Source organism: Balaenoptera physalus (assembly GCF_965194825.1).
Source record: "Balaenoptera physalus genome assembly, chromosome: 8".
NCBI classification, from domain to species: Eukaryota; Metazoa; Chordata; class Mammalia; order Artiodactyla; family Balaenopteridae; genus Balaenoptera; species Balaenoptera physalus.
This window is the reverse complement of record NC_138887.1, coordinates 121,563,178-121,575,752: the sequence shown is the minus strand read 5'-3', so window position 1 is coordinate 121,575,752 and position 12,575 is coordinate 121,563,178. Positions and strand designations below refer to the sequence as shown.

Sequence of the window (12,575 nt, the reverse complement as noted above, 5' to 3'; positions counted from 1 at the left end):
GATGGGTACACAACACTGTGAGTGTGCTTAATGCCGCTGAATTGTACACATATGAATGGTTAAAATGATATTATGCTATGTATGCTTACCACAATGACAAAAAAACTGTACAGAAGATGGATTATAATATTTTAACATCACTGTGTAATCAATAATAGTCATTTTAGAAAGAAGTATGAATACAATCCTTGATAAATCATAAATCTAAGAAAAAAAGGGATTTTATTACTTGCAGGAGTAGTTACATGAGGTATGATTTGTTGGGCTCCAAAGTTTTTTTGTTTTGTTTTATTTTGTTTTTTTTTATCTTGCTCACTTTTCTCATTTTACAGGTGAGGAAGCTATTTGGCTCTGGTCTCTGGTTCCAGAAATCTACTAATGGGTGAGCAACTAGTCCTCCTGATGTCTAGCTACTGTGCCCCACTGCAAACTCTCCTGTATAGTAAACCGAAAGGCCCCGAGGAAATGCATACTTTAACTCTGCCCAGTGGGGACTTCCCTGGTGGCGCAGTGGTTAAGAATCCGCCTGCCAATGCAGGGGACATGGGTTTGATCCCCGATCTGGGAAGATCCCACATGCCACGGAGCAACTAAGCCCGTGTGCCACAACTACTGAAGCCCGCATGCCACAACTACTGAAGCCTGCACGCCTAGAGCCTGTGCTCTGCAACAAGAGAAGCCACCGCAATGAGAAGCCCGCGCACCGCAACGAAGAGTAGCCCCCGCTAGCCGCAACTACAGAAAGCCCGCGTGCAGCAACGAAGACCCAACGCAGCCAAAAATAAATTAATTAATTAAAAAAAAACAAAACAAAAAAACCACATTAAACTCTGCCCAGCGATCTCCTGTCCGCGTGGGGCCTCCATCTGACGGCAGCACTCGAGACAGGCCCCACTGCATGAACCCTGCACCCTCGGGCACTACCTGTGTTTGCTCAGGTGACCTCACAACAGCCCACGAGGGAGTGAATTATTACCTACATGATACAGATGAGAATCCTGGGTCCCAGGGTGTTTGACTTGCAAAAGTTTGCACACGGAGATGGGGACTGGGAGACAACAGCGTTGGACTCCCTCCACCCATTCTGCGATTTCTGGTCGAGGGCAAGTCCCCAGTGAACGTCTCACAGCAATGACTTACAGTCCGTAAGGCCCTCTCCCTCCGTGTTCCCTCTGCTTTGTTAGCTAATAAAGTGCTCGAGATGGTTAATACTGATACCTCAGGATGCTTCAATTAAATGAAACATTAACATTTTATGTTCGCTCCCAGGAGAATCTAACTCGGAGTTTCTACTGATTGCTTTGCTGCTGACATTGATTTAAGTACACACAATAAAGGGACCCCCAAATGGTTCAGAATAACATGTTTTTCAAGGGAAGGTAGGACAACTTTGTCAGAGAAAAGAAAACAGAGCTATAAAACCCAATAAAACATTCAAAACAAGGCACAGTAATCTGTCTGGAGTGCAAGCGTGTTTCACTCCCACCTGAGTTCTGCCTGGAAAAAAGCCCCATCAATGCTGGATGGAGGAGAAAGTGCACACAGACTCCATACAACCTTCTTCCCCTTTCCCTTCAAACATTATAGGCTGATACCGTTATTAGTCGGTTAAGACTTAGACTCCAACTCTTCCCATAATTAAACCACTCAAAAAACACAACCATTATAAACAAACAGAAGAAAACCAGTTAAAGAAGCTGAATGGCACAAGCCAACCCTATGTCGTTCTGTTTATTTGAGGAAAGAAGGGAGAAGAATGAGTGAAGGGAGTGAAGACCAAGAGTCCACATGGATGCACTGGATCAGGAAGGGAGACCAGCAAACAGGAGAGGTGGTAGGAAGAGAGAAAAAAGAGAAGAGGAGGAGAGCAGTGAGGATGCAGAGTGAGGGACAGGCAGGGTGGGATGGAGAAGTGGGGGATGGGCGGGTGGGATGCAGAGTGGGGGATGGGCGGGTGGGATGGAGAGAGGGGGATGGGTGGGTGGATGCAGAGTGGGGGATGGGCAGGGTGGGATGGAGAAGTGGGGGATGGGTGAGGTGGGATGCGAGTGGGGGATGGGCGGGGTGGGATGGAGAAGTGAGGGATGGGCGGGGTGGGATGGAGAAGTGGGGGATGGGCGGGGTGGGATGGAGAAGTGGGGGATGGGCGGGGTGGATGCAGAGTGGGGGATGGGTGGGGTGGGTTGGAGAGGGAGGCAGAGAGGGTGTCTGCAGCTGGAGAGTGGCTTGGAAGAGTTTACATCAGAAAGAAGAACGTGAAAAGAACAGAAATGGTTTCCGGCCAAGTGCACTGTACCTGGGGCTTGGATTCGGGGGTGACTGGCCCCTTGCTCCTTTCCCTCCGCTAATGGACATCCTGCAGCCTCAGCCTGCGTCTGACAGTCTAAATTAAGGTAGAAAGTTTGGGGGAGGGGCTGCTCAGTATTCACAATTTTAGGAATAACAGGTTTTTATGATCAATTAGAAGCTTAATTTGATAGGAATAACGTAAAGCAGTGAGTCAGGAATATAGTGTTCTAGCCAGTTTCACCATGGTTAGTCCTGTGACCTTAAATAAGCATCTGATCATGAGAGCCACCGGCTTCGTCTGTCAAATAAAGTTTACAACTGCAATCCTTCTGCCCATATCCAGCTCCCAAGCTCATAAGAGAAGAGATGTGATGTGGGTGTGTGTGAAAAGCAACATCATTCAACCGAGCTAACATGTCTTCTATTAAGAAGATTCTACTTACCTAACCACGGTGCAGGTAGAACCACTCACCGTAACAACACTTACAGGACGTATGAGTCAGAAGTCAGGAAGTAACATAGTTTTGGCCCCCACAGCTATCATTAGCCCTCTGCACAGCTGACTGCCTGAAACCATCTATAATGTAATAACAAATACAAATTCATCTCAGGCAAGGGACCAAACAGGCTGCAGCGCCATATATGAGTTTAACTGGCAGCCAGCTTGGGTTTAAAATACTATGTAGATTCAGAGTTTGAAAGAACTGAAGAAAAGATGATTAGGCATCATTTTCTTACAAAGGTGAGAGGTTAGGAGTTGGAAACTACAATCCAATGAGAAAAAGCTCAATGCCCTATAAGCTGCTGGGATTTAAACTAAGAAAGGTCATGTCAGATGGTGAACAAGAGTGAACTCTAGGAAAAAATTTCCAGAGAATGACAAATGGAAGCACACACACCACACAACATCACACATGTGCAAATGACATAAAAAAATAGAAATTGGAACAGATTACTTGGGTTTCAACATAAAACTTGATGTAACGCTAATGCAAGATCTTAATATCAAAGATCAAATGTTGCCTATAGAAGCGATATGCCATTGCAGAACTCAAAGAAGAGATTTTCAGTTAAATAGGAGACGTTTGCTGCAAGAAATGACAAATTCATTGTCAGAAGTTGGTACCTCTGAGACAGGCTGGGATCTGGAACCCTGTGCTGCGACGCTGCAATGCTTGCACCTGGATACACCTCTCCCCAAGCAACAAAATGCAAAGAAACTATATGGGACTAAAAATACATGCATGCATGCACAGTTGGGGCAAATTCTGGACAAAAGATACAAAGAGACCAAAAAACCCAACTGCCACTTTTGAAGAGCTCATAGCAAAAGCAGGGTGTCAGGAGCAAAAGCAAGGTACTGTGCATGCCCCCTGCACTCAACGCCACCAGAGGGGTGGGCAAAACACCTAAGCCACCCCTTTGGCCCGACCCCCAGACACACCCCTACCCTCACCCTGTATAAGGAACGAGCTCGCCCCCCCTCAGGGAGCGTCAAGCTAGGGAACCGGCTGTTTGTTCTCTCTCCCCTGCTGCAGCAGGGGCCCCCATAAAGCCGTGCCTGAATTTCCTGTCGGGCCTCTGGTCAGTTTCTGTTGATTAAGGAGGCCGAGAACCCTGCTCCGTGTCAGCTCCACGTGGGAGGAGGTTTGACTTTCAGTCCCTTCCCCACGTCCTCCTCCGCGAGGCCATCCTTTCTCTGCACCCCACATAACACCAGGCATATGATCACCTCAGAGTTGTTATTCATTTCCTTCTCCTCACCTGAACTGCCTTCCCATCTAAATTTTGGGGTTGGAGAAATTCTCCTCTTTGCCAAGACTCAGTTTCAAGTTTGTTAGGTGAAGCCCTTTGGAATCATACCAACCTACACTGCTTTCCGCCGCCTCTAAAGCAAGCAGTTCATATCGGCAGCCCTCATTTCACACTCAGCTAACGGAAATCTCATCTCCTCAGTTGGAGCATGTGCCAGTGGAAGCTGGGACGGACAGGGCTTGTTTTCTCTTCCTGGGGGCAGAGACTGTCTACTAGTTTACTAGTCAATATCCAGCATCTCACACACCACCCACAGCACGGCCAGTGCTCAGTAGATGTCTACCAAGGAAAGGAATACATGTATGAACAGATGGTCTTGAGTTCTGTATGGCTGTATCTGATGGGGAAGACAAAGGTCAAGATAGATGCTTTTGTTTTCCAAAGAGAATATAGAAAGCAGTAATAATTTCTTAGAAGAATGCCAGGGTGAAAAGGAACCAATGGATCTATTGAAAGTAAAGATTGAGGGACTTCCCTGGTGGTCCAGTGGGTAAGACTCTGTGCTCCCAATGCAGGGGTCCCGGGTTCGATCCCTGGTCGGGGAACAGATCCTGCATGCTGCAACTAAGAGTCCACATGCCACAACTAAAAGATCCCACATGCCACAACTAAGACCCAGCACAGACAAAATAAGTAAATAAATAAATAGAAATCACTGTTCATTAAAAAAAAAGAAAAAAAGGAAAAAAAATCATACTGGCAACAATTAAAAAAAAAAAGAAAGTAAAGCTTGATCCTAGACTAGGAATAGTAACTTCCAATAGGTTCCATGAAGATCTTATGAGATGGACCATCGAGATCAAGTAGGAACGACTTGGGAAGACAGTAAGACTGGCACAGAGGCATGGGCACACGTGTCAGTAAGACGAGGAGGTTTGTTCTGTGCTGACTGTGAACAGATTGCTGTGCCGTGCGCTGAAGTGTGTGTGAACATGCGTGGGTACACGTGTGCATGCCTGTGAATGTGTGTAGTGAGTGATGTAGAAACACTAGAAGATGTACCAAAGGCACTGGAGAACACAGGAGAATATATTCTATCAGAAGGACAGGAGAGAAAACAAACACACCTGTACAAAAAAACGAGAGCCCTGACTTCAGATCAAACCCAGCGTGGCTACAAAGTAAATCCCTCAGTGAACGGACCTGTCAGCCTGCATCCTAGATGTGATGCCTCCCTTGACGAAACACTCCACGTGCAAAACGTGTAAGAGAGACCAGCTGGCGGGGAAAGTCACGCAGGGGTGGGGTGGTTACATGGACAGTTCAAAGAATCAAGATGGCACTGGGTTCCTGCCACGTGGTAGATTAAGCAGACAGAGAACACACTCCCATTAAATACATAAACGTAGATACACATCATAAAGCTTTGTGAAAATATGTAAAGCTTGAAATAAGGGAAATTTCTAGATACCAGAAATGAAGACAAAATTTGTGGTGAGAATACAGAATTCCAGCTTAGGCCTGGGCAGCTGACGGGGGTGGGTGGTGTCAGGCCTGAATATAGGCTTACGGTTGGGGTCTGAGGTTTTAATGCCCCCATGGGGACAGGATGCCTTAGGCCTTGATGTGGCCTTGAGCTGAAACTGTGGACCCCTTAATAAAGCCAGTGCCCACTCATGGATTAACCTTCCTTGAAAATGGGACTAGAAAATTCTATCCACCAGGCCTGAAAAGGGAAATACAGTTTTCTGTCAAGCCAGGGCTCTGGTTGGGATGCGGTGGGGGATTAAGGGTTTCCCTTGATAATTTGAAACCATAAGTCATTGTCCTGAGCATGGATAGGGTCTATATTTGTACCATCTGGTTGTCAGGGAATCTCTCGGGAGAAATTAACATAAAAACAGTCCAAGAAAATTAAAACTCCTGTAGCACCAGCAAAGCTTTATACGGTTACCTTGACAATGAAGGCCACATCGTCATATCACCCTCACTGAAGAAGAGCTCCCAATAAAAAATTATAAATCATAAAAAATAAACCACCCTGAAGGGGAGCAGAGTAAATGAAAGAATTGCACTCTCTACCTAAAAAGTTTTGAAAGAGCCACCAGTATTTCTAGATATTACAAAACATATATCCACTGAAATAAAAACACTTAATGGACTCATTATGCAACAGATTAAACATAACTGAAATGAAATTAATGGACTGGAATACAGATTAAATCAAAGTGGGCACAATATAGCACAGAGAGACAATGAGCTAGAAATAAACATTAAAAGATATGTAAGTTAAAATAAGAAGGTCCCATACACATAGAAGACATTCTAAGAGGTAAGAAAAGAATATAAGAAAGGTATTTTCTATGAATATGGTTAAGAATTTGTTCAGACTTAAAAACATGGTTCCTCAAAGCAAATAAGTACAACCAGTTGGAGCAGGATAAATAAAAATAAATCCCCACACACATAAATCATGGTGAAAATGCAAGATGTGCATCCAAGCAATCAGGGCAAAAAGACAGATTTCCTGCAGAAGAGCACATGTTGGATTGTACCCAGAACTACTACCAGTAACATAGAGGGTGGAGAAAATGGATTATTGTTTTTAAAGATGGAAGAAAAAAGCAATCTAAACTTTTAGCTGAACTACTATCTATGTGACGGCCAGACAAACAACCGCGGTAGTTTATCAGCCACAGACATTCACCGAGGTGACATGGGAGGAGCCTGAACTAGGAAGAGGTCAATGCTGCTGCCCACGGTGAGCAAAGAAGGGACTAAATGTGCAGGTCAAGCCAAAGAGGCTGTGGAAATAATCACTGATGATTATTCTGGTGCCTGGAGGAGGGTTAAACGAGGTGCGTTGAATACGAGGCAGCAATAACGTGAAGTGGGTGCAGGGGTGACAGGAGAGAAGCAGCAACAAAGAACGCTGTCAATCCTAAAAAAATGCAATACAGGGAAACGAGGAAAACAAAGAAAAAGCATGCTGTGTAGAAAAAACAAAATACCATTTTAGGAATCGTCAACCTTTATCAGTAGTATAGTAACTGAGCTGGTGAACAGTTTTAGAGCCCTATTTCAATAGTCAGAAATTCACCATTGTTATGAAACTTGGTCATGTAGCAGACCAAGCAGATGCATTCATGTGTACTCTTAAAATGCATCTCAAGCAGAATACACTCTGTGTTGCAGTAAATTAGGAACCAATTACAAAAAGCTAAGGGTAAAAACAGGCATATGTTTGGAAGCTAAATAATATATGAGGAAAAAATTATAACATAAAATATGAACTATTTAGAATGGAATGGCAATAAAACAACCCATATCAAGATTTGTGGGTGCCCCTAAAATAACAGACGGAAATTCATACCTATTCTCTCATAAAAAGAGAGAAGACTGAAGTTCAGTGCTAAGATTTCATCTCAAAAAATTTTAAAGTAAATGCAAAGACAGTGCAAAGAAGGAAAGAGTACAGTAAGAGTGGAAATTAATGGGAGGGAAAACAAAGATGAAAAGAGAAAATAGAAACCATGGAAAATAATATGAATATGCAAAATTATGTCAAAATCAATTAGGATCAAAAAAGAAAAGGGATGAACAATATTAGTACTGAAACATAAGGCATAACTACATTAGAAAAATGTCAGATGAAAAGATATGAACAACTTTATTATAATAATTTTGAAAACTTAAATGTAATTGATGATTTTCTAAACAAATATTAGAATTGACTCAGGAAAAATATACCTGAATAGAACTGCAACCATTAAAGGAACTGAAATACTAGTTGAAAAGGAATTAATGAACCATAACAGCATCAAACCCAGATGCAATAAATACCCTCTGCTGAAAAATAAAAATAAAAGGGAGAAAGCCTCTCAAAACATAACTAGCAATGAATATTTTAAAAATACTTCATATCCAAATAAGGTATCTCAGGAATGCAATATTGGTTCGTTTAACGTTGGGAATTTTATTTAGCAATGGAGTAAACAAGAAGAAAAAATATGATCACCTCTTTAAGTATAAAATCATAAAATTCTTAAAGAATCCAACACCTGTTTATAATTCAAAAATAAAGCAATTAAAACTAGGGATGGAAGGGAGCTTTACTAATCTTCTAAAGGGCAGCTATCCTTTAGAAATATTCACAGCATCGAAGATAGAAATAGTCACCTCAAATTAAGAAGAGGACTAGAGTGCAGGCTCTCATGGTCTCTAAATTAGCAATGGACTAGAAAGTAGTGGCCAATGCAGTAAGGCAAAAAGCAAACAAACAGTGAACAAGAATGCACGTAAGGTAAAGAAGGAACAATGCTGTCACTGTTTACAGAAGTCTATATAGAACTATCCATGAGAATCCAACAAACCAATAAAACTGGTAACATTACTATATGTAAGGTTCACATTAAAGAGTCATTAGCATTTCAATCCATTGGTAACAACAATCACTGTAAAGTGTGATTAAAAAGAAAGAACTAATTCCCATTATTTAAAAATTATATAGAATTAATTATTCTAAAATAAATTTAAGTCATTTATGGGTGAATATTATAAAATTGGAAGACTTAAAAGAAGACCTACCTATGTATGCTATATATCATATTCCAGGATGGGATAATTCAACGTTATAAGTTGTCAATTCTCTCCAAATTAATATCTCAATTCAATGTAATTTCAATAAAAATGCCAATAGGGATTTTAATGGAACTTGCAAGCTGATCCCTGATTCATAGGAAGGAGTTCCAAATGGATTCCTGATTTGCATGTAAGAGTAATGGGCAAATAATAGCCAAGGCAGTTTCTGAAAAGAAGAATTTGAAGAAGGAACTGGCCACAACAGGTACAAAGATTGATCATAAAGCTATGGTATGTGAAAAGGTTGGTACTGTATAAGGATAGATAAAAAGAACAGAGGTGAAAGACAAAACAAACCATCAAACACAGGATTGGTAAATGACCATTATTGCAAGGAGATCCAAGAGGGAGAGGATATATGTACACATATAGCTGATTCACTTCATTGTACAGCAGAAACTAACAGAACATTGTAAAGCAATTATACTCCAATAAAAAAACAATAAAATAAAGACTACCAGGACATGATGGAACAGTTTAATGAATTATGATAAAAAATGGACTATTCATGTAGAAGAAATACAAAGTTAGATCCTTTCTCCACAATATAAATAAAAATACATCGCAAAAAGATTATAGATGTAAACAAAATGTATAAATTTTAGAAGGATACATTAGAATTTTTAATTTACAAATAAAATTTTAAATTGACGAATAACACAGCCAGACAAAGTGTATACAATTCAGTGAATTTTTGCAGTGAACCATGCAAATCAAGGACTAGAACTTTACCAGACATGACCAAGTCCCCTGTGCACCTCTCAGTTGTCTACACTCTTACCCTAAGGTAACCACTCCTTTCCTGACATTTATCTCTATAGAGTAGTCTGAGTATGTTTTTTTTTTAACTTTGTATAAATGGAATCATTATGGTATTACTCTTTTGTGTCTGACTTTTATTCCTTAACATTACTTTTATGAGAAAAGATGAAAAAATAAAAAATAAAATAAAAGCAGAACAGGGCACCCAGAGCTCTGAAAGAATATGTATGGTTTAACACACGTGTAAGTGCAATTCCAGAAAGAGGGCAGAGAGACAAGGGGAGAGAAGAAACATGGGAAGAGGTGAGGGCTGAATGAAAGACAGCTAACTACAGATCCAGGAAGTCACAGAACCCCAAACAGGTTAAATACAAAGACAATTACTTCTATGCACATCATATGCAAAATGCTGAAAATGAAAGATAAAGGCAAAATCTTGAATGCATCCAGAGAACAAAGAAACATACATATGATGTAACAAAACAAGAAAGGCAACAAAGTTCTCTTCAGAAACTATGCAAGCCAGAAGATGATGAAATGCTGTATTTAAGTACTGAAAGAAAAAAAAATCAATTTGGAATTCTTTATTCAGCAAACCTGTCTTTAAAAAATGAAAGTGAAATAAAGACTTCTTCAGATAAACAAAAGCTGAGTGAACACCAGCATTACAATGTTAAATGAAGTCCTTTAGTCAGAAAGAAATGATGCCAGAGGACGTCTGTATCTATAAAAAGAGATCAAGAATTAATAAAAATAGGTGGTAAAACATAAAGCTATTTTTCTTGTTTTAATCATTTTTGAGAATAGTTGATCTCCTAAACTAAAAAACATGCATTGTTTTTAGGATGGTATAATGGAAATGGAAGAATACCGTTTTAAGGTTTTCACACTTTATGTAAAGTGTGAAATATCATTTGAAAATAAGCTGTAAAAAGTGAAAGATGTTAATTGTAAACCCTAGATCAACCACAAAAAAGCAAAGGGAAGGGCTTTAGTTTATAATCCAATAGTGGATATAAAGTGGAATAATAAAAAAAAACTAAAAGAGGGCAGGAAAGACTGAACCAAAAATCAGATGGGATATATTAAAACAAAAATCAAATAATAAGATGGTAGCTTTAAACCAAATCATGTTGATAATTACATTAAATGTAATGGTCTAAACTAGGGTCTAAACGTATTTTCTCTAAAGGGACAAGTAATAAATGCTTTAGGTTTTGCAGGCCATGCAGTGTCTGTTGCAAATACCTTCGTAGTGCAAAAATCTTAGACAATACATAAACAAATGCCCATGACTGTTTTCCAATAAAACTTTATTTACAAAAACAGGCAATGAAGGCTTGTCTAAACATTCTGCTTAAAAGGCAGAGATTGTCAAATTGAAAACAAACAAACAAACAAAAAAAGCAAAAAAACAAGACCTAACTATATATTACCTACAAGAAACACACTTTAAATGTAAAGATACAGAAGAGTTAAATGTAAAGGATGGCAAAAGTCACATGATGCAAATACTAATTGAAAGAAAGCTGCATTGGCTATATTAATATATTAATATCAAGCAAAATAGACTGCAGAACAAGGAATATTAACAAAGATAAGGGAATACTATCAGGGATGTTTCATAATGATGAAAGGGTCGGCTCACCAAGAAGACATAAAAATCCTAAATCTTATTACGTATCCTAATAAGAGCGCATCAATACTTATTAAGCCAAACCTGACAGACTTGAAAAGAGAACTAGACAAATCTAAATACAGTTAGAGATTTCAATCCTCCTCACTCAGTAATTGGCTGAAAAGGTAGACTGAGCACATCAGAAATTAAACAGAAGCCTTGAACCATGACACCAGCTAACTGAACCTAATTGGCATACTTTCAACAGGCCACGAACAGCATCAGATCCACATCTTTTCAAACAGCCCAGGTACAGCCACCAAGACAGACCATCTTTGCTGAATCTGAGCGTTCTGGATGTGGGTATCTATCAGTAATGCTGTCTGTGCTTTTCTGTACCTTTGAAATATTTCATGATTACACAACAACAAAACAAATGTTTGATTACCTTCAAAAAAGTACAAGCTTTGAAAATGAATAGACCCGGGTCTGTGACTTGGTTTTCCAAACGACCAGCTAAGCACCTGAATGTCGCACTGACTTTCTCTCACCTTGCTTCCCTCACCTCGAAAGGGGGATACCTTGTATGGGCTACCATGTAGGTTTCTTGTGAAGATTAAATTAGATCACGTCCATAAAGTTTTAACATGGCGCCTGGCACACATTAAGCACTTCAAAGCACTAATTATTATTATTTTATGAAACTGTCTTTGGGACAGGATAAGAAAATTAACCAAAAGGGAGTATGATTCACAAAAGTTCACATTTCCCCCAAAAGAGCTGGCAGATTGGAGTAGGTCGTGAGTGGCAGGACAGCTTTAGCTGAGTCAAGAGCTCATCCATGACACAGTTTTGCAAAGAAAATTGCTCACCCTGTAGAGAAAAGCAGGATGGAAATGATGCCACAGTGAGGGATGGGAGGGAGCATTTCTGAGACCAGGGTCAATCCTATTACTCTGGATGGATGTGCCCTGATGAAGGAAGTGCTGGGATCTAGTAGAGGTCCCCGCTCGAGGGGAGAGAATGGCTGGAAATGAAGGCAACAACTCTCGCCCCACCGCTGCACGAGTGTTCACTTAACCATGGTGCACCTCCCTCCCCACCCCTCCCTCCCTCCCTGTCTCCTTCCCCTTTTCTTTCTGAAATAGACTTACTTTAGTTTTTACAGCAGTTACAGGTTCACAGCAAAACTGAGTGGAAGGCACAGATATTCCCCATATACCACCTGCCTCCACACACGCATAGCTACTGTTTATCAGCACCCCTCCCCATCACTGGTGCACCTGTTATGATTGATGAACCTACACTGACACGTTATAATCACCCAGAGACCATAGTTTACGTTAGGATTCACTCATACATTCTGTGGATTTGGACAGATTTATAATGACTTGTATCCACCATTACAGGATCATAAAGAGTAGTTTCACTGCCCTAAAAATCCTGTGCTCTGCCTGTTCATCCCTCCCTCCCCTCTGCCCCTGGCAACCACTGATCTTTTTACTGTCTC

General features: G+C 40.6%; 1 protein-coding gene and 1 long non-coding RNA gene across 7 annotated transcripts in view; one reads left to right on the top strand and one right to left on the bottom strand.

Annotated features, from left to right (window-relative positions):
* Positions 1-12,575, bottom strand: part of DPP6 (dipeptidyl peptidase like 6) — a 1,128,731-nt gene that overhangs the window by 245,717 nt on the left and 870,439 nt on the right. The window lies entirely within an intron of this gene.
* Positions 1-12,575, top strand: part of LOC309666401 — a 445,852-nt gene that overhangs the window by 257,350 nt on the left and 175,927 nt on the right. The window lies entirely within an intron of this gene.